The sequence below is a fragment of the Macaca mulatta genome, chromosome 10 (genome assembly GCF_049350105.2).
Source record: "Macaca mulatta isolate MMU2019108-1 chromosome 10, T2T-MMU8v2.0, whole genome shotgun sequence".
NCBI lineage: Eukaryota > Metazoa > Chordata > Mammalia > Primates > Cercopithecidae > Macaca > Macaca mulatta.
Window position 1 is genome coordinate 25,137,005 of NC_133415.1, and position 22,610 is coordinate 25,159,614.

The 22,610-nt window shown below is 44.7% G+C and overlaps 1 pseudogene; it reads left to right on the forward strand.

The window, feature by feature from the left end:
• Window positions 1-708: 708 nt before the first annotated feature.
• Window positions 709-1,876, forward strand: LOC715020 (small ribosomal subunit protein eS1 pseudogene; annotated as a pseudogene).
• Window positions 1,877-22,610: the final 20,734 nt, after the last annotated feature.

Sequence of the window (22,610 nt, forward strand, 5' to 3'; positions counted from 1 at the left end):
TGTGCTAATGAGATAACTCAGGATGGGGGCTGGCCACACCAGAAAGACCAATCATGTGATTAGAGAGTTGAGACTTTGAGCTAAATGGTATCATCTGCAGGGAAGGGAGGGGGACTACAGATTGAGTTCAATGGTATAGCTGGTGATTCAGTCAATCATATCTACATAATGAAACCACAATAAAAATTCTGGACACTGAAGCTTGGGTAAGCTTTCCTGGTTGGCCATACTTTTAGAGTATTGTCACACTTTAATGCCCAGAGATCAATGTGTCCTTTATGTTTCAAGCCCTCTCAAACTTTGTTCTATGTGTGTCTTCTTTTGGCTGGTTCCAATTTTTATGCTTTGCTGTAATAAAACTGTAATTGTAAGTATATTGCTTTCCTGAGTTCTGTGACTCATTTTTCTGAATGAAACCTGAGGAAGTCTTCCGGGATGCTCAAACTTGTCACCAGCTAGTATGAAATGAGGATGGCCCTAGGTACCCCTAGAGTTGCTGCTGGTATCTGAAGTGAGGGCAGTCTTGTGGAGAACTCTGCCCTCTTATTTGCAGCTTGGCACTCATTGCAACATCCTATGGCCAAGTGGAGCTTATCTCAGGAATGCAAGGTTGGTTTAACATTTGAAAATTAATTATTATAGTTTACCTTATTGACAGAATTTCTTTTAAAAACCCCTATGATCCCTTTTGGCTTTCTGAGCAGTACCATGGTGATTGGCAAGAACAAGCGCCTTATGAAAGGTGGCAAAAAGGGAGCCAAGAAGAAAGTGGTTGATCTATTTTCTAAGGAAGATTTGTACAATGTGAGAAAGCACCTGCTATGTTCAATATAAGAAATATAGGAAAGACGCTAGTCACCAGGACCCAAGGAACCAAAATTGCATCCAATGGCCTCAAGGGTCCTGTGTTTGAAGTGAGTTTTGCTGATTTGCAGAACGGTGAAGTTGCATTTAGAAAATTCAAACTGATTATAGAAGATGTTCAGGGCAAAAGCTGCCTGACTAACTTCCATGACATGGATCTTATCCGTGACAAAATATGTTCCATGGTGAAAAAATGGCAGACAGTGATTGAAGCTCATGTTGATGTCAAGACTACCAATGGTTAGTTGCTTTGTCTGTTCTGTGTTGGTTTTACTAAAAAATGCAACAATCAAATATGGAAGATTTCTTATGCTTAGCATCAACAGATCCACTAAATCTGGAAGATCATAGAAATCATGGCCTGAGAGGTGCAGACAAATGACCTGAAAGAAGTGGTCAATAAATTGACTCCAGACAGCATTAGAAAAGACATAGAAAAGGTTTGCCAATCTATTTATCCTCTCCATGATGTTTTCATTAGAAAAGTAAAAATGCTGGCTGGGCGCAGTGGCTCACGCCTGTAATCTCAACACTTTGGGAGGCCGAGGCGGGTGAATCACGAGGGTCAAGAGATCGAGACCATCCTGGCCAACATGGTGAAACCATCTCTACTAAAAATACAAAAATTAGCCAGGCATGGTGGCACATGCCTGTAGTCCCAGCTACTCGGGAGGCTGAGGCAGGAGACTTACTTGAACCCGGGAGGCAGAGGTTGCAGTCAGCCAAGATTGTGCCACTGAACTGCAACCTGGTGACAGAGCAAGACTCTGTCTAAAAAAAAAAAAGAAGAGTAAAGTAAAAATGCTGAAGAAGCCCAAATATGAATCGGGAAAACTCATGGAGCTTCATGGTGAAGGAAGTAGTTCTGGAAAAGCCACTGGGGACGAGATAGGTGCTAAAAGATGAGCAAGCTGATGGATATGAACCACCAGTCCAGTCCAAGAATCTGTTTAAAGTTTGGACTTATAATAAGTGGGAAATAAAAAGTCCTATTTGTGAAAAAAGAATTTGACAAAATTCAACACCCATTCATGATTAACAACTCTCAGCAAACTAGGAATGGAAGGGAAATGACAACCTGATAAAAAAAACTATGATATGCATTATGAGAAAGTTTCTGAAAGTGTAGTAAGACAATTGTTTTGTGAAACTTTTGTTTTACTTTGTGTTTGTGTGTGTGTGTGTGTGTTGCACTGGGTCCTAGAGAAGTTTTCAGAGTAGATAAATGCACAAGAATGTTCGTTGCAACATTTTGTGAAAAATTTCAGGCAGCATTCGTGAAAAGGAAAATGCACACACACATTCATACAGCAGGCCGGGTGCAGTGGCTCACGCCTGTAATCCCAGCACTTTGGGAAGCTGAGGTGGGCAGATCGTCTGAGGTCAGGAGTTCGAGACCAGCCTGACCAACATGGAGAAACCCCATCTCTACTAAAAATACAAAATTAGCCGGGCATGGTGGCGCGTGGCTGTAATCCCAGCTACTCAGGAGGCTGAGGCAGGACAACTGCTTGAACCCGGAGGCAGAGGTTGCGGTGACCTGAGATCATGTCATTGCACTCCAGCATGGGCAACAAGAGCGAAACTCCGTCTTATAAAAAAAAAAATTCCTACAACACAATATGATGTAGTAGTTAAAGTGTATGAGCCAGAGTTAAATGCATCAAGATGGATAAATCTCCAAAACACAATGTTGAGCTAAAAGAGCAAATTGCAGATTGATGTTTGTAACATCATATTTTGTGTGTGTGTGTGATAGGGTCTTGCTCTGTTGCCTAGGCTGGAGTGCAGTGACATGATCTTGGCTCATTGCACCCTCAACCTTCTGGGCTCACCTCAGCCTCCTGAGTAGCTGGAACTATAGGCACGTGCTACCATGCCTGGCTAATTTTTTGATCTTATGTAGAGATGGGATTTTGCTGTGTTGCTCATACTGGCTTTAAGCTCCTAGGCTCAAGCCATCCTCCTGCCTCTGCCTCCAAAAATGTTGGGATTATAGGCACGAGCCACTGCATCTGGCTGTATAATCCACTAGGGGAAAATGTATATATTAATATATATTTATAGGAAAAATCTTTCATGGGGATGATCAATACAAATTCAGTGTGGTGGTTATTTCTGAGGAGGAAGGAAGGAGGAAAGGAGAATGAGATTTGGGAGGAGCACATGAAGGGGCTTTAACAATATTTGTAATATTTTACTCCTTTAAAAATAACCAAAGCAAAATGTTAAGATCTGATAAAGTTGAGTGATGAGTACATAAAGATTTGTTCTACTTTTCTTTAGGAATGTTTGAAATATGAGATTATAAATTATAAGAAGGCAATTTGACACAGTAAAAGTAACCCTTTGTTTTTGAAAGTTTGAGTTGTGAGTTTCCAACACAGCTTGAGCTACTTGGAGATTCGCAAGTGCAGCTGCTTCAAGTGTGTTTCGAGAGGTTCCTGGTAGTCCCCGACGTGGGCAACGAGAGAGGGGCAGAGAAAATGCCCAGGTTTCCCAGTTCTTCCCTCTGATCTGCTTGACCTTTCCCAGCTTTATATATTGGCCTCTGTATTTGGAAGCTATTATAAAAGATCCTAGGACTAAAATAACTTTGTAAACCACTGCCCTAGGCTACCCCAAATAAAAGTTGGGAAGTTTTGCTCCGGGAAATATGGAGTTAAACCTGAGTCACAAATTCTAGGGAATAAGTTTGCCTAGAATATTATTTCCCTAGAATAAATTAAAGGGAATAGCCCTCCAAATGGGTTTATCACATTGGATGATTTAATTTGGTTGGTTGACACATACACATGAGTAATTCTATCTGTCCAGAAAGCAGAGCCACACACACGTGTTAGAAGATGATGAATGTGTTCCAAGAACAAATCGAAATCACCTTGAACTGATCCAATAAAGTGCTGCTAACATCTATTTAGCATTTGAACAGACGATGAACTTCCTGCTTACGGAGCAAGTAGGTAGAGCTAGACATGAGCCTGCTGTTTGTGAAGCCTGGGGAAAAGCTTGCTTTTATACACTGGGGAAAGTGAATTAATTAGAACCTCTTCCCAAAGCCATCACCTGTTTCCACCACTGCCTTCCACTGGGTCACCCTGCACTTGTTCCACCTCATGACCTTTATCGGGATGCCTCCAGTCATTCCATGTTCTCTAGGAGCTTTGGAATAGCTTTGGCTAGGCAAGGAAACTAGGTGTGAGAGCCTGTATGTCTCCCAGATGGGAAAACAGAAAGGAGAAGCGTGGCCAGATTCCAATAAGAGATTTGAGAGAATCAACCCTCTATAAAACCTGGAATAGAATTCAACACCTAAGTGAACTAGATCTTGTTTTGACAACACACGTCATTTCCCACCTCCATGAGCCTTTCTTGGTGGTAACAGATTATGACCAGTAATAGGTTTCCATTTCTGCACCCAGTTGGGGGTGATATTAAGATTACTTAACAATCTGTACAACATGGTGCCAACCATCAGAACGGATGCTGGCTATAAAAAACAGACATGGCCATGTCATTACTTCCTGATTCATACACCAGCCCCAGTCTGAGTGATACAGAAATCTAATCTTCAAGAAATTTCTGGTGGGTTGCATCTGAGTCCAAGAGCAGCTATACCTTAAAGCTTCCAGCTATAATGGAGAAGCTTCCTCCTGTTCTGAATCTACTTTTAAAAAATGTTCCCAACAGAGGGGAGGTGAACTACCTGTCAGCTACTTCTAAATGCTGAGAAGTCAACTGGAAGGCTATTCATTTATTCAACACATAATTATTGAGCATATACTATGCTAAGCCCACTGAACATACGGCAGTGATTGTATACCAGCAGCCTCTGCGTTAAATCCAACACAAAGATATGCTTAGTGTGACCTGCACGGAGTTTTAAAAATTGCCAACATTCAAAAATTAGGAGACACCATATAAAAATCTAGATTTTCAGCTTCTCTTGGAAAACAGCAATATCTGGTCACCGTGGGTCAGATTTCTGCAAAACAGCAAATTGGCTGGTGTGTGGTTTGCGGCAGTACTCACCCAGTCCCTCTTGCCCTCCAGCTTCAGTGATAATTGTCACTTGCCATTCTCATCCTCTTTGCACTGTGTATGTGAGTACGTGTATGAGTGTGTGTGTGTTTGTGTGTGTGTGTGAATGTTTATAGTAAGGAAATATTTCTCTGCTTCCACGTCTCTGTCAAAAGGGGAAAAACAAAAGCCAGACCAAGAGGGCAGAATGATTTTTATTAGTCTTGGCCCCGTCTCTTGTTTCTGTTACCTGTCATGTTCCAAAGACACTTGAGTTTGCAGCTCCTGGAACACCATGATGCCAAAAAAAAAAAAAAAAAAAAAAAAAAAAAAAAAAAAAAAAAAGAGTCTGCCTCAGGGAGTTTGCAGTTTGCAGGAGAAAGGATTAAACTTGACAACCTATAATAATCCCTCGCCCAGGACCCAGTAGCAGGCAGAGGGAAGGAAGAAACTGCAAGTACAAAGTCTTATCTGTGTGAATAAGCTTGGCTTCAAGCATGGCAAAAGGCCCGTTGTGGCTGGGACAGATGAGAGGGAGCGTGGAGGGAGAGGAATTTGGAGAGCCAACTCAGACCTTTTAAGTCATGGTAAGGAACTTGGGTTTTATTCTAAGTGGCATGACGTAGATTCTGCTCACCCCTCCTTAACAAGGCTTGGATCTTGTTACTTCATGTAGCTACGGTAACAGCAATGGCAGGAGAGAGGAGAGGCAGGTGAGGTTTGCATCTACCTAAACTATTAGTATCGCTCAGGTGTCCAGCAGTGGGGAGATGGTGTGCTCCCACATTGGGTGTTTTGAAGAGGGCTTGCTACTTATTCACTTATTTATTTATTTTTAGAGATCAGGTCTCGCTCTGCCACCCAGGCTGGAATGCAGTGGTGCAATTATGGCCCACTGCAGCCTTCAACTCCTGGCCTCAAGTGATTCTTCAGCCTCAGCCTCCTGAGTAGCTGGGACCACAGGTGTGCGCTATCATACCTGGCTCATTTTTAAATTTTTTTTGTAGAAATGGAGTCTTGCTATGTTGCCCAGGCTGGTCTTGAACTCCTAGACTCAAGTGATCCTCCTGCCTGTCCTCCCAAAGTGTTGTGATTATAGGCGTGAACCACCGCACCCAGCCTGAAGAGAGTTTAATAAAGGAATTGAGCAGGGTTGAAGAAAACTCCAAGGAGGATATGGTACCCCAGACTAGTAACAGACTAGTAACAGACTAGTAACAGACTAGTAACAGACTAGTAACAGGGGAAGACTAGGAACAGGGGAGTTGTTATCCCCTTGGGCCTGAATGGGCAAAGGAAGGCTACCAGAACCTGGAGAGACCCATATTGTTTAGAGAGGGCTGGATTATTCTCATAAAGCACATAGTCAGCTTGTGATGACTCCACAAAGAGAAAGCCAGGAGAAATGACCTCACTCTCCTCCCACCTTTTTATTTCCTGCCAGGACTGCCTATAGGGTACACCTCTCTCTGAAAGCCAGAGAGAGGGCACTCATTGATGGGGTCTACACAGTTAGCCTCCAGGAACCTAGGACAGAGAGGAGGTGGCCATAGAGTGGCTTTTGGAAGGGCATGAGATACTCTATTCACCATCCAGGACACAGGACAAGAAAATAGCATCCATATTTGTAGTAGTAGGGATAAGATTCAGGTGTGGTGTCTGTAGATAATATTATCCAATTCCTCCAACTTCTGGGGAGAATAACCTCCCGGTTTCAGGAAGCCCAGGGGCCAAAGCAAGGAGAGCCTTTGGGATCTGGCAAAGGATCTGAATAGAGAAGCTATTCAGATGCCAACTCAGGGCTGCCAAGATGGTGCACGAAGCACCTTCGATTGGTAGGGTGTCCCTCGAGAGATGTTCCTCATCTGCTATTACTGGAATTTGCAACTCCTGTAAAAAGCTGCCTGGGGCATGAGTCACCCAGTCGCTGTCCAAACCACTGCCTCTGCAGCACACCATCCCATTCCCCGATTCTCCTCTCTCTTTCTGCAGCTGCAATCCGAGAGGCATTTGTTCCCTCCAGGGAGGGGCCCCAGGACCTGAAGCCAGCATCCTTTCCTGGCCAGCTGCCTTTGCACACTGCAGGTAGTCCGAGTTTTCTGGGTTCCAGGGAGAAAGAAGCCTGTCTGAAGAGCCCAGACAGTACGTCTCCTCATCACCTGGTACATACCTAGCGGGAAAAGGTGAGCACCAATAGGCCGTAACTGGGAGTCACCTGGATCAATGTTACAAGCTCAAGCATGATAAATGAATTTAGGACAGCTCCATGGAGCTAAGTTTTCTTTGCATTTCTTTTTGTTTGTTTGTTTTGTTTCAGCCTAAGACAGCATCCAATTCTTTGCATTTCTTAATAATTAGTTTGATCTGAATGCATCTGCTAGTTTTGCAGAAGCCTCAATCAGATGCATTAGGGGTCAGTTCAGTTTTTTGGTTTGTTTTTCTTGCAAGCTTCCTTTTCGTTCTCTTTTTGTCTGTATTTTTCTCCTCCCTTACACCTGTCTAAGGTAGTTATGTATCATCCCTGCCAGATTCTATCTAGTTGTGTCAGCAGTGGAGTGGGAGGGTGTTCAGGTCATGATGTGACTGTTATAAACTCAACCTACTGGCTGACACACATGACCTACCTAGAACTGAGAGGCTGTGTACTCAATGTTCCTCCGAGTCTTTTGCTGGCAAAGTCATCATGATTTCTGTTAACCCAAGAGGCACTGTTCGGAATTTTTGCCTTTACAAACTCTCACTTCACTTGGTGGAAGAAAACAAGGAGCTTTAGGCTCAAATGTAGGTTTGAATCCCTGTTTTACCCATCACTGGCTATGCAGCCTTAGACACGGGTTACTGAAGCTCTCTGAGCCTCCGTTGTCCATCTGTAACAATCGGCTTATTACCAACCTCACAGTATCGTCGTAGCAATCAAATGAGATAATGTAAGCAAACCACTTATACACGGTCTGACTTGGGAGCAGCCAACAATTTTAGTTTCCTCCGGTGCTCAGCCTCCTTAGCCACCAAAGCACACCCATTTTAACCATTTTTATTCAAGCTACTGACTCCAGGATCTTGCTTGACCGCAAGAAGAGTTAGCATGAACATGAAGAACTGTATCGTTATTCACAGCTTCCATTACTCCTTGTAGCTCCCTTAACCCAGGCAACACAGTGCCCTCACCAAACCTTCTGCCAGGTTGTGTCATATGAAGAGTGTGATGTGTGATGCGCATGTTGATTTGGGAGGTGGTAGATTCAGAGCAACGAGCTGGAAATGCAGGAGGTGGGTGGGCAGAGGTCATGGAATGTAAGGGTATGCCAGGGACTCAGGGGACTGGAGAGGGGCTGTGAAAAACTGTGGGACTGCTGAGAATCCTAGGGAATGAAATTTAAGCCTCTCTAATGGGACCATGCAGGGGATATTGGACAGGTTTGCCTGGCACACAAGAGGCCCTCAGTTAATATTGGTGAATGAATACATTTGGAGGATTGGTGAATGGGCAAACCATTGGTGGTCTCAGGGGACTTAGAAGAATTGGGTTCCTGCTCAAATGCCCCTTATCAGAGAAGCATTCTTTGACATGCGCAACAGTACTCCATCAGGCCTTTCTCACAGTGCTTATTATCATATTGCATATTTATTATTTATTTATTTTTTCTTGAGACAGAGTCTTGCTCTGTCATCCAGGCTGGAGTGCAATGGCATGATCTCAGCTCAGGGCAACTGCTGCCTCCTAGGTTCAAGTGATTCTCCTGCCTCAGCCTCCCAAGTAGCTGGGATATAGGCACACGCCACCATGCCTGGCTTATTTTTGTATTTTTAGTAGCGATGGGGTTTTGCCATATTGGCCAGGCTGGTCTCAAACTCCTGACCTCAGGTGATCCACCCGCCTTGGCCTCCGAAACTGTTGGGATTACAGGTGTGAGTCACCACGCCCAGCCATATTGCATATTTATTATACACTTATTTGTTTACTGTTTGTCATATCCACTAGCATATAAGCCCTATGAGGGCAGGGATGTGGTCTCTTTGGGTCTCTCCTGTATCTTCAGGGACTAGAGTAAAGCTTGGCGCTGAGACACAGTAGATTTGTTTGTTTATTTATTTATTTATTTTGAGAGAGGGTTTCACTCTGTAACCCAGGCTAGAGTGCAGTGGTGCGCTGATTGCTTACTCTAGCCTTTACCTCCCTAGGCTCAAGTGATCCTCTTACCTCAGCCTCCTGAGTAGCTGGAAGGCTACTTGGCATCCCAGCTAATAAAAAAAATTAGCAGGGCTAATATTTGTAGAGCTGGGGTTTCACCACATTGCCCAGGCTGGTCTTAAACTCCTGGGCTCAAGCAATCCACCTGCCTTGGCCTCCCAGAGTGCTAGGCTTACAGGCGGGAGCCACCATGCCCAACCTTCAGTAAGTGTATTTAAGTAAGTGATTGCAGACGGGAGAGCTCTTATAGAGGTGGGTGGGAATGAGAGCGCCTGGGAGAAGGACTTGCAGTGCTTCTCAAACTTCAGTTGCCTGAGACTCACCTGTGGTTGGGTTGAAACTCCTGACCTACTCAATCAGAATCTGAATCAGGAACATGGAGGCCTGCATTTATCAGCTGCTCTGGTAGTTCGAATGCAGATGTTTTGAGGACCACATTAAGAAATACTTGCCTCACCGGGCACAGTAGCTCATGCCTGTAATCCCAGCACTTTGGGAGGCCGAGGTGGGCGGATCACGAGGTCAGGAGATCGAGACCATCCTGGCTAACACAGTGAAGCCCCGTCTCTACTAAAAATACAAAAAATTAACAGGGCATGGTGACGGGCACCTGTAGTCCCAGCTACTCGGGAGGCTGAAGCAAGATAATGGCATGAACCCAGGAGGCAGAGCTTGCAGTGAGCCAAGATCACGCCACTGCACTCCAGCCTGGGCAACAGAGCAAGACTCTGTCTCAAACAAACAAAACAAAATAAAACAAAAAAAATACTTGCTTTATAGAAATGGATGGATTCCCCCCAACAATATATCTCCCTTCTGGAATGGACTTTTCCTCTCTACTTATCTCCAAATCACTTTGCAACCTCCAGGCACTCGATCTAAGAGCTCTTCACAGCTTTATAGATCACCTTGGTGAAGGCCACCCAGGATAACTTGATGAAAAGGAAGAGACAGATTTCTCCAAAACACTCCATTCAAAAATGATGCTCCAAGTCTCCCAAAACACTCCTTCCTAAATGCCCCACTTGCTTTCACATTATAAAAATATTTATTTATTTATTTTTACTTTTAGCCCGTTAGTGTCCATTATCTAACAGTCTCTAGTCTCTTATTTCTAAATGATCCTTTGTGTTTGGATTGCTCATTTTAGCAAGTAACCTCAAAGAATGAAGATTGCAACTTCTATGTTCTATCTTCTCTTAGTGCCAGCTGTTCAAGAGGATGCTCGCTTAATGCTCTTAACTCCTGTACCAATTAACAGCCACAGCAGGGCTCTGAGTAGGAGCTTGAAACACCAAAATGAGGACAAGTGCAATACTAATAATAACAGTTTGTTGGAAATAACAGCTTCCAAGTTTCTCCCTTTCCATAACACCAATGACTTGAAGTAAGGAAAGAGGAATTTACCTTTTCTCTTTTTTTGAGACAGAGTCTCCACCCGGGCTGGAGTGCAGTAGCACAATCATGGCTCCCTGCAGCCTTCACCTGGGCTCAAGTGATCCTTCCGCCTCAGCTTCCCAAGTGTCTGGGGTTATAGGCACACGCCACAATGCCTGGCTAATGTTTTATTTTTTGTAGAGATGAGGTCCCACTGTGTCACCCAGGCTGGTTTCAAACTCCTGGCCTGAAGTTATCCTCCCACTTCAGCCTCCCAAAGTACTGAAATTACAGGCATGAGTCACTGTGCCAGGCAAAAAAGGAATTTTTATATTGCTATGTGACTTTCACTTTTTCTTCCCTACTCTTTTGCTTTCTTTGCTAACCCCTCAGCATTCTCTGGCTCTAAAGGAAATTATTCATGTAGACTTAAGAATATGTTTACAGTATGGATTTCTAGGTTAACACAGAGAGATTTTGCAGGATGAACAAAAAGGGATGCTAACAATTTTGCTGTTGCTGACTCACCTTACATTTAAAGCATAAATTGTGGCTCACGCCTATAGTCCTAGCACCTTGGGAAGCTGAGGTGGGAGGACTGCTTGAGCCCAGGAGTTCAAGATCAGCCTGAGCAACATAGGGAGACCCCATCTGTACCAAAAATAGAAAAATTAGCCAGGCATGGTGGTGTGCACCTGTAGTCCCAGCTGCTTAAGAGACTGAGGTGCAAGGATCGATTAAGCCTGGGAGTTTCAGGCTGCAGTGAGCCATAATCATGCCGCTGTATTCCAGCCTGGATGACAGAGCAAAACTCTGTCAAAAAAATTAATAAAGAGGCATATGTTGGCAGGACAGATGGATCTTGCCCTCTGAATTTGTAGAAATGTTATTTTACTCCTGTGCCCGTCACTGATGATAAAAGCAGTGGTGGAAGAATGAAGGCTAGGACTGACTTGATTAGCACCTATTGCCGGTGGTGGTGGTGGTGATAATGATAATGCATATCTGTGCATGTATGTTGCAGTAAATAGTCTCATCTTTTATTAAAATGCTTCTGATGATTCTTCAGTCCTTACTTCCAGCCCTAAATCTGAAATCCTGCCATCTTTTCCTTTTCAGTTACTGACCCTGCCATTCTCCCAGAGCCCTTGTTTTGAATATTAGAAGCCAACTTTGATCCCTTTCACTCATAAATCCTTGCTACATCCCGTGCAGTCTGCCTCCCTTGTCTTTCTCACATGCATCTCTTTCCCATTCTCTTTGCTACCATGGTAATTCCAATCTGCACAATTCCCCAATCCGTACCCTCTTCCCCATTCATCCTACATATCCTTCATGGTTTAAGCCTCCTAAATCAATAACTTGGTTTCAATGGCTATCAGTTAATCCATGGAAAAGATATACAAACCCATCAGCCTGGTTGTCAAGACCTTCCACAAGAAAGCCCCTATCTGGCTAAGCATATCCCCTATACACTGACATTTTCATGCTTCAGGTATTTGCTCAGGCTGTGTCTATGTCCAGGAATGCCTTCCTTTGGTGTTGTGTGTCTGTAAAGATCTTTTTTCACTATTTGAAGCCTCATGAAGTGCCTATAAATCAACCCTTTGGTTTAGCCAATCTTTACTGAGTATTTTAGGCACAGTGCTAGGTACTAGGGAAGACAAATAAATAAATCATGGTCCCTGCTCTCGGAGGAGTTCACAGCCTGATAGGGAAGAGGGACGGAAGAGCAGATAATTCAATAAAGCTAATAGTTGCAAGGATTCAGATTTCTGTGGAGTACTGAGAAGGGGCACCTGACTTAGACCTTTCTGTGGGATGGAAATGGTAAGAGGATGGGGAAGTTGATATTTGGGCCAAGTCTTAAGGGGTGGGCAAAAGTTAGGTGAAGATTGTAGGGCAAGGCATGAGCCAAAGATGGAGATGGAACCAACATAAAGAGGTGGGGTACTGAGCAAGCCACAGCTCCACGAAGAGTCACAGCCAGTTGCCCAGTCACATGGGACATATCTGAGCAGGCTGTAGAGAAACACCGTGCCTCAGAACAGTTCATCAAAGAGAGGAAGAGAGATGTATTTTTCCCTTGTTTCCTCTTGACTCTCGTTAATTAAAGTTTATTTCATGGAGCATTAAGTCTCCACACTTAAACTAGCATTTCTGGGGAGCTGCTGGGAAGGCCAGATCCCAGGCTCTGTTGCATGGTGCTTCATCTAAATCTAGACATCATGAGCAGAGTCAAGTCTCCATGAGGCTGGTGTGGTGAGGAACTTGGGTGTCCAGCTGCTATGGCCCCTGCCATGGTGAATGCAATGAAGATTGTGCCTGACCCCAGCCTTATCTCAGGGAAGGCAAGAAGGTCAGCACTGGGGCAGTGGAGGTTTTGGCTGTAATAATGGTGTCTGGGCTTTCCAAGAGGGGGAGCATCAATTGTGACTGATAAGTCCACCCCTGGAGCTCCTTAGCTATACTTATGGCTTTTTATGATATCCAGCTTTCATGCTGTAATATTCGGCCTCAAGTTTTGGAAGACAGGGCTACTACATGGAGGGTGGATCTGAGGAGGGCAGGATCAGGAGCAGAGAGATTAGGTAGGATGCCACTGCAATAGTCTTAGCAAGCATCTCAACTGGGACAATGATCATGGCAATGAAAAGGAGGAAGAGAACTTGAGAAACATTTAGGAGTTAAACAAAATTTGGCGATTGATGGATGTGGGGGTTAAGGGAGAAGAAGGAATCCAGGTTGAGTCCCAGCTTTCTACCTTGGGTAACTGGAGGAAGGATAGTGATTCCAGCATCTGAAATGGAGAAGTCAGATGTTTTCCATTAACTACTGGAATCATGGATAAAAACCAAAAGGTTAAGGTCATAGTTTTCTAACGGCTCAAATGAAGTTTACCAGAAAAATAAAGGCCAGAATGGGACCTTTGTCAGAATAGTGAAGTTTTTATATCATAACAGAGAAACAAAAATTGTAGTTTCTCTATTTTTTTGAATCTATTTTTTCAAAATAAATTGAGTGTCCTCTTTAGAAGCTCTCTTTTAAAATTTCGTTTTATGTTAATCTGACAGCTGTTAGAAGATGCTATTATCTTTCGTTTTGCATTACTGCCTTACAGAATAGATTTAAAAAATAGATATACTGTATAATCACACAAGTCGAGGAGCTCTTTTTTAGCCCTGAGAGTGGGAGGTAGATTGGCATGCGAGAGATGCTGGGTTCATTCTGTAAGCGTATTCGCAGTCATGTTGTTGCATTGACCTGTCAAAATTTAAACTCTGAGAAGAGCGAACTGGTTTCTTGCCCATAATAAAATCATGTCTGAAGTCATGAGCTTGCAGATCAGCAGGTCTACTTCACCCGATAGCTGCCCAGAGCTTGGTTTTAAAAGGACAGAAACATCCAGACAGGATGTTGGGATCTAGAAATAGTGTCAAGCCGTTCTTGTGATGGTTTGTTTTCCTTTGACCTCTTTGCAAAGTTGGGCTATTGTTTCTCTTTCACATCAGGTCTTAGAAAATATACGGCAAGGTAGTTCTGGACATCTTGACTTGAAATTTCCAGCAGCTCTTCCAGCAAGTGCTTTTTTGTCTCCATGGAAACCAACAATGTTTTGAAGAGGCGGTGACAGGTTGAGCACATAGGAGCTACCATGGGGAGTGCATGTCAGTCTATCGGTGAAAGTCAATGGCAAAATACCCACAGTTCTGGGGCTTTCTCTGGCACACCCAACTTGACCTTCCAAAGGAAGAGAAGCAGAATGATGAAGATGAAGTCATTCTTCCCCCCCAGCATTTCAAGCCTGTACACCGGTTCCTCTTTACGTCACCAATTCATTCTTCCAATTCATCTTCAGCACTCCCACTTTTAAGCCACCAGTGGGGCAGATGCGGTGACTGACGCCTGTGTGAATCTTGTGATCACAGTGCTAGGGAGATGGCTCTGGCAAGGGGAGGCTACTTTTCCATTGGCTGATATTTCCTTGCTTGTGGGATTCATTCCCAGGAACCCTAGCTTTTCTTACTAGTAAATTTCAGGTTGGGGCAGTTGCTTTAAGAATTCATGGTTTTCACATATGCATGTGTGGGGGAGAGAGGAGCATGCATTTTTCACAAACCCTGGGATTCTTCTGGATTTGGGGAGACATTCCTGACTGATCCATAGAGACATGACCCACCTGCAAAAATCCAATTACATGGAGCACTATTAACAGGGGAGCAGTACTGACCTTCCACTCCAGCTTCCTAATCAGCTGGTAATAATACGTTTTTATGGGAACAAATATATGTAGGGTGGGTGTGGGGGCTCATGCCTGTAATCCCAATGCTTTGGGAGGCCGAGGCAAGTGGATTGCTTGAATACAGGAGTTTGAGACCAGCCTGGGCAGCATAGCAAAACCTTGTCTCTGCAAAAAAAAAAACAAAAAAAAAACACAAAAAAAAAACAAACAAAAAAAAACAACAGGGGTCCAGACACGGTGGCTCATGCCTGTAATCCTAGCATTTTGGGAGGCCAAGGCGGGAGGATTGCCTAAGCTCAAGAGTTTGAGATCAGCCTGGGTAACACGGTGAAACCCCATCTTTAGTAAAAAAATACAAAAAATTAGCCAGGCATGGTGGTGCACACCTATAGTCCCAGCTACTCTAGGGGCTGAGGCAGGAGAATCGCTTGAACCTGGGAGGTGGAGGCTGCAATGAGCCGAGATTGTGACACTGCACTCCAGCCTGGCGACAAAGCGAGACTCCATCTCAAAAATAAATACACAAATAAATAAATAAATAAACTGGGCATGGTGGTGTGTGCTTGTAGTCCCAGCTACTCGGGAGGCTGAGGCAGGAGGATCCTTTGAGTCCAGGAGGTCGAAGCTGTAGTGAGCTGTGATTGTGCCACTGCACTCCAGCCTGGGCAGCAGAGTGAGACTGTGTCTCAAGAAAGAAAAAGGAACAAAGGAAGGGAGGGAGGGAGGAAGGAAGGAAAGAAAGGAGGAAGGAAGGAAAGAAAGAAGGAAGGAAGGAAGGAAGGGAGGAAGGGAGGGAGGGAGGGAGGGAATGAGGGAGGGAGGAGGGAGGAAGGAAGGAAAGAAGGAAGAAAGGAAAGAAGCAAAGAAGTGTAATTTTCAATAAGATTCAGCAAAAACACTTTGCTGCTCTCACAAATGCAAAAGGAGAAACTGTTGTATTTCTTTTTCTCATGCTTTTACAAGCCATTTGACCACAGAAGAGGCACTCTTATTTGTCTCATCATACACTCTCATCTTAGAACTTGCAGGAGATGCCACATCCGCCCTTGGTCTTGACCACTCATATGCACCTGTGTCCCTTGCCTTGAGGGCTTTCTCCATTTGTTGACACCGGGGAAAGGCCCGAAAGCATCTGGGATTAACATCCTCTCACAGCAGCCCTCATACAATGACTGCTGAGAGCTGGAACACAAATATTCCTACTCCTTCACCATTTGGAACAGGAAGACCAAAGTGTGTATTCTCCATTGGCCCTCTGGGGTCCCCAGAGGGATGGAACTCCAGTCGCCCACAGGACTAACTTGCTCAATGTACTTTTTTACTGACTCTTGCCTGTCTTATTTCCCTACTTTCCTACAAATATTTCCTGGGCGGGCTTCTTTTTTTTTTTTTTTTTTTTTTTTTTTTTTTTTTTGAGACAGAGTCTCGCTCTGTCGCCCGGGCTGGAGTGCAGTGGCCGGATCTCAGCTCACTGCAAGCTGCGCCTCCCGGGTTCACGCCATTCTCCTGCCTCAGCCTCCCGAGTAGCTGGGACTACAGGCGCCCACCACCGCGCCGGGCTAATTTTTTGTATTTTTTAGTAGAGACGGGGTTTCACCGTGTTAACCAGGATGGTCTCGATCTCCTGACCTCGTGATCCGCCCGTCTCGGCCTCCCAAAGTGCTGGGATTACAGGCTTGAGCCACCGCGCCCGGCCTCCTGGGCGGGCTTCTTATGTATTTATTGTTATTTCATTTTCCCATCAACTTTTTTTAATTGAGTTGAAATTCACATAAAATGAACCTTTGCAAAGTAAACAGTTCAATGACATTTAGTATAGGCGCAATGTTGTTCAACCCCACTTCTAATTCCAAAATATTTTCATTACCTCAAAAGAATACCCTATACCCATTAAACAGTTACTCCTCCTTCTTTCCTACCCTGCCCCCCCCACCCCGCCCCCAGTCCCTGGCAACCACCAATCTGCTTCCTGTCTCTATGGATTTGCCTGTTCTGGATATTTCATACTGATGGAAGCATACGATACGTGATCTTTTGTGTCTGGCTTCTTTCACTTAGGATAATGTTTTCAAGGTTCATCTGTGTTACAGCATGTATCAATATTTCATCTTTTTTATGGCTGCATAATATTCCATTGTATAGACCACAATTTATTTATTCTTTTATCCATTAATGGACATTTGGGTTGTTTCCACCTCTTGGCTGAAGAATCCTGCTTTGAACATCCATGTACAAGTATTTGTTTGAGCACCTGTTTTTTAAATTCCTTTGAGAATATACTTAAAAGTGGAATTGTAGCATCACATGGCAATTCCATTAACTTCTTGAAGAATCGCTCAACTGTTTCCACAGCAGCTATACAAGGATTGCAGTTTCTCCCCATCTTTGCCAGTACTTGCCATCTTCTGTTTCTGTTTTTGATTTTATTATGGCATACTAGTGGGTGTGAAGTGGTAACCTCTGTTTCTGTTTGCATTTCTCTAATTATTAATGATGGTAAGCATATTTTTTCTTTATTTTTATAGACAGGGTCTTGCTCTGTCGCCTAGGCTGGAGTGCACATGACCATAGCTCACTGCAGCCTCAAACTCCTGGGCTTAAGTGATCCTTCCACCTCAGCCTCCTAAGTAGCTGGGATTACAGTCATGCACCACCACACCTTGCTAATTTAATTAATTAATTATTATTTTTTTTTTTTGGTAGGGACAAGGTCTCACTATGTTGCCCAGGCTTGTCTCAAACTCCTGGGCTCAAGTAATTGTCCTGCCTTGGCCTCTCAAACTGTTGGGATTATAGTTATGAGCCGTCACACCCAGCCTAAGTATCTGCTTACTTATTTCTTTTTATTTTGAAAAGTTCCAAACACATTGAAAAGTTAAAAAAAAAAAAAAAGGACACAGAACACCTCCTGTGTATACCCTCCACTTCTAATTGCGCATTTCCTGCAAACTAGAAGTTTTGTGTAGAGGCTTGAATAGGTTCAGGTGAAACTTTTCAACTTGGCATCTTTAATAATATTAGCAGGTGAGAGTACTGAGCGTTTTCTATGGGCCAATGGTCTCACACCGATATTCTCACGGAATCTCATAATGACTCTGGGTAGAGGATGCAGTGGTTGCTTCTACCTCCCTAGAATCCACAGCGCTCTTTCCTGGTAATGACATTTTGATTTTCCTCACAGAAATCACTCATCCTTTGTCGATCCACCTGCTCAGATGAGGCTGACCTCAACTTCCAACCCCAGAGGTACATGTGACTGAGGCATTACAACTAGAGATGCCTTGATTGGCCAGGGAGAGGCACGTGATCCATGTTGGGCCAATAAGAGCCAGCCTCTGAGCTACCGTAGATCATTGAATAGAAGGTACGTCTTTGTAGGACTCACTGTTCTTTTACATATGCTGAAGACGGTGCTGCCAAGTAGTTATAAAATAGTATCAATTGTAAGATAAATCCTAATTTCAGAAATGTTCATATGTGAAAGGAAAGAAACTGTCTTAGATTGCTGGACTGGAGGTCATCTCACCTTCCCTGGAGAAGAGTCTGTCTGAAGAGTTGAGTAGTGTTTACCTTCACCCCCTATTTATTTTATTTTATTTTTTTTAAGAGATGAGATCTCTGTGTTGCCCAGGCTAGAGTGCAGTGGCTATTCACAGGCTCAGTCATGACACATTCAGCCTCATATTCCTAGCTTCAAGTGATTCTCCCACTTCAGCCTCCCAATAGCTGGGACTACAGGCTACAGGCACCTGCCACCGTGCCCAGCTTCCTGGTTAACCCTCCACACCTTTCTGCCCCTTCTCCAGTGCCCCACAGTCATGCACTGGGAAGCTACTGGTTGGAGCTCTGGATGCTTAAGAAACAGACCCCCAGATCCCCACCAAGGCTTGCTGAAAATGCCCTGTACTCACTTACCCATCTGCCTTGACAACCAGGGTGTTCTGGTTCTTTGAATTTGTAGGACTGCATGGACTCCACTCCAGTGAGGGACCAGCACAAAAGGCAGTTACACAGCTTCCAGAGGCAGCTGTATGATGGGTGACAATTCCACTGGGAGTGACCATGGTGGTTAGGGCACTCAGAGGTGGGGTGGGGAGTACCAGGAACCAGCATTCCCCCCACTCAAAGTCTCCAGGTATTGGGCCGAGGAATTGGACTGTTGAAAGAGTGACCACTTACTTATCTGCGTAACGTTGGATGAGTTAGCCAGCCTCTCTGAGCCGCAGCCAGTTTGTCATTTACAGGGTTGCAGAGAAGATTAAATGAGATCATCTTTACAGAGCTTATCACAATGCCAAGCACATTGCAAGTACTGAACACTTGTTAGCTGTCACTCTGCCCAAGGTTAGCCAGCCCTTAAGTGTTCTGGCCAGGCTTGAACCCAGGGATGTCTGGCTCAACTGCTGAGCTCTTAACACCTCTTCAGGATCTTTTCACAGCCTTACCCTATTCTCCCTTCCCCTGACTCTTGTCACTCTCTGAAGCTCACAGCTAAATTGTAACAAAAGAGGAATCTGTGGCTAATGGCTCAGCAGGATTAGGAAGAACTGCTGGGTACATCCGCTGCGCATGTTGACAGATTCCAGAAAACAAAATTGTTATCAACTCAACGCACTTTGGTGTTCGTGGTGGGCAGCACTTCACTTGGAGGATTGGTTGTGAGGCAACTCCCACGGAGGGCTTCCAGGGGTTCCCATACCCTTGTGCTATGTGTCTTTCAAAAACACAAAGTTTATTCTGCTTCAGGCAGCAGAGACGGAAATAAAAGAAAAAATAATCACAAAGTTTAGGAATGAGGTTTGTTTTTTCCAGACACTGCTATTCCCTGAGGCCATTCTATGGTCTTTTTATCTGAATCTCAAAGGTCAAAAGATTTTTTTTTTTTTTTTAAGCAGAGGTGGATGCAGGAGAAATCTAGCTATGAGGATGTGCGTGGCAGGTTTCAAGGCAGCCCACGACGTGAGTGGCCTGACAACTTGGTCCCTGCAAGAGGAGGCTGGTGTGGGGGTGATGTGGCGGGGGTGGGATACAGACAGAGACCAGGAGAGAAACAGAAAGTGAGAAAAAGAGACAGAGAGAAAGAAACAGAGCCACACAGAAACACACACACGCACGCACGCACACACACACACACACAGAGAGAGAGAGAGAAATAGAACATAAGAAAAGAGAGAACAGGAGAACAGAAACACAGAGAGAAGCAGGTATGGAACTAGAAGAGACAGAAAGACAAAGAGACAGAGAATCAGGAGACAGTGGCTAAGAGAGGCAGGACCCCAGGTCCTCTGGGATTTAGCCAAAGGCACTGCCCACAGCTTGGCCTTCTGTTGACTTCATTCATTCATTCAAAAAATATTTAAGACTGCTAGACTTGAGTGGCAACAAAGGCCTCCATTTCTCAAGCATTTTCCATGTACCAGGCACCGTGCTAAACATTTTACCTGTATTATCTCATTTTGTTCTCACTAGTAACTATACAGAGTAGTTACCATTATTATAGATTCATTTTACAGATTGGGAAACTGATGCCTCTGGCTAAAGTCCCAGGGATACTAAGTGATAGAGCCAGGTCTGCCTGCCTAGATCTCTCACTGTGCCATTAGGCCATTCCCATCACTATTGCTCTCCTTCCTTCCTTCCTTCCTTCCTTCCTTCCTTCCTTCCTTCCTTCCTTCCTTCCTTCGTTCCTTGTCCCCCTCCCCCTCCCCCCTTCCTCCTCCTCCTCCTCTTCTTCTTCTTCCTTTTCTTCCTCTTCTTCTCTTCCTCTTCTTCCTTCTCTTCCTCCTCCTCCTCCTTCTTCTTTTTGTTTTCTGACACAGAGTCTCTCTTTGTCACTTACACTGGAGTGCAATGGCATGATCTTGGCTCACTGCAACCTCTGTCTCCCAGGCTCAAGCAATTCTCCCGCCTCAGCATCCCAAGTAGCTGGGATTACAGGGGCCCGCCACCACGCTCGGCTAATTTTTTGTATTTTTAGTGGAGATGGGGTTTTGCTGTGTTGGCCAGGCTGGTCTCCAACTCCTGACCTCAGGTGATCCACCCGCCTCGGCCTCCCAAAGTACTGGGATTACAGGCATGAGCCACTGCTCCTGGCTCACTATTGCTCTTCTAAACGGGACAGGAGACAGAAAGTGAGGCTCAGCAGGTAGGGAAGGAGCATCTGCTTCAGGAATTCTTCTTGTAGGCAGGGAGATCACAGGGAGCTGAATTAAAACAGTAAGAAGGCTGTTCCACATAAACATAGGGCTTTTAACACAGTGGAAGGATGGGCAGAATTGGCAGGGAACAATAAATCATGCCCCTAAAAGCACAACCTGCCTGTGTCCTGAGAAGACGAGGATTAGAAGAGTTCAAAAATTCACAAACTGATGGCAATTAGAATATCAGGTATAAGGAGCTACAAGTCTTGAGAATTTGTTTCTTTTTTTAACAAGGTACTAACTCACCATATCAAGTGGCTTTGCAGTGAGCACTGCTTGCTTGGTGTGTGGAGTCCTTTAGAACAGGGATTTTTAGTCTGAGGATGTGGGTGGACTCTGGTTTGTTGGGAGTCTCCTGAGTTTGGATAGAGCTTTCCTGGTTTGGTTCTCTGGAAGCAGACCCTGAGTCATGGATTCTTCTAGAAGTGGTTCATTTGGAGGTGATACCAGGATGCACCAGAAAAGGCACAAAGAAGTGAGGCTCGGAAAGGAAGAAAGCCAATAAAAGGCATGTTACTGAGCGCCGTGGACAACCGAGGCCCTGATCTCCCTGGGAACTCTGGGGACAGCGCAGAACATGCCTCAAAGGTGTCCTTCCTAAGGAAAGGGGGAACTGGGTATTTACCCCTCAACCCCATCCCTCTTTAGCTGAGGTCTGCTTCCAGGCATATCCCTCTGGCAGTTTCAGATACCTTATGAGCCACCAACATAGACTATTTGATTCCTACCTGTGGGTCTTGAATCCTTACAGATCTCATTGTTAGAGGTAGGAAAACTGCTTGTATGTTACATCAATATGATAATTTTTCAGATGAAGTATAGGTGTTTTGTGAGTATGACTGAATTCATTTTTTTTGTTTTGTGTTTTTTAGACGGAGTCTGGCTCTGTCGCCCAGGCTGGAGTGCAGTGGCCGGATCTCAGCTCACGGCAAGCTCCGCCTCCCGGGTTTAGGCCATTCTCCTGCCTCAGCCTCCCAAGTAGCTGGGACTACAGGCACCCGCCTCGTCGCCCGGCTAGTTGTTTGTATTTTTTAGTAGAGACGGGGTTTCACTGTATCAGCCAGGATGGTCTCGATCTCCTGACCTTGTGATCCGCCCGTCTCGGCCTCCCAAAGTGCTGGGATTACAGGCTTGAGCCACCGCGCCCGGCCACGACTGAATTCTTAATAGCTCTCTATATATGTGAAGTTGGGGTGGAGTGGGGAGACAGGATGTATTTTTTCTTTCTTTCTTTCTTTCTTTCTTTCTTTCTTTCTTTCTTTCTTTTAGACAAGATCTTACTCTGTGGCCCACGCTGAAGTGCAGTGGCACGATCATGGTTCACTATAGCCTTGACCTCCTGGGCTCAGGAGATCCTCCTGCCTCAGCCTCCCAAGTAGCTGGGACCACAGGTGCACACCACCACACTCGGCTAATTTTTAAATTATGTATATAGATGGGGTCTCCCTATGTTGCCTAGGCTGGTCTCAAACTCCCAGACTCAAGGGATCCTCCTGCCTTAGCTTTCCAAAGTGCTAAGATTACAGGCATGGGCCACAGCGCCTGGCCGATAGGATGTATTTTCTTCATTACCTGAGATATAAATAGTTTTCTATTACCAAGACCTCTTTTAATTTCAAGGGACAGAAACCCAACTCAAATTGGCTTCATCCCAAAGAGAATGTTTGGTTCATATGATTGCAAAGGTGAGAGGTGGGTAGGTCTCACTTGCAGT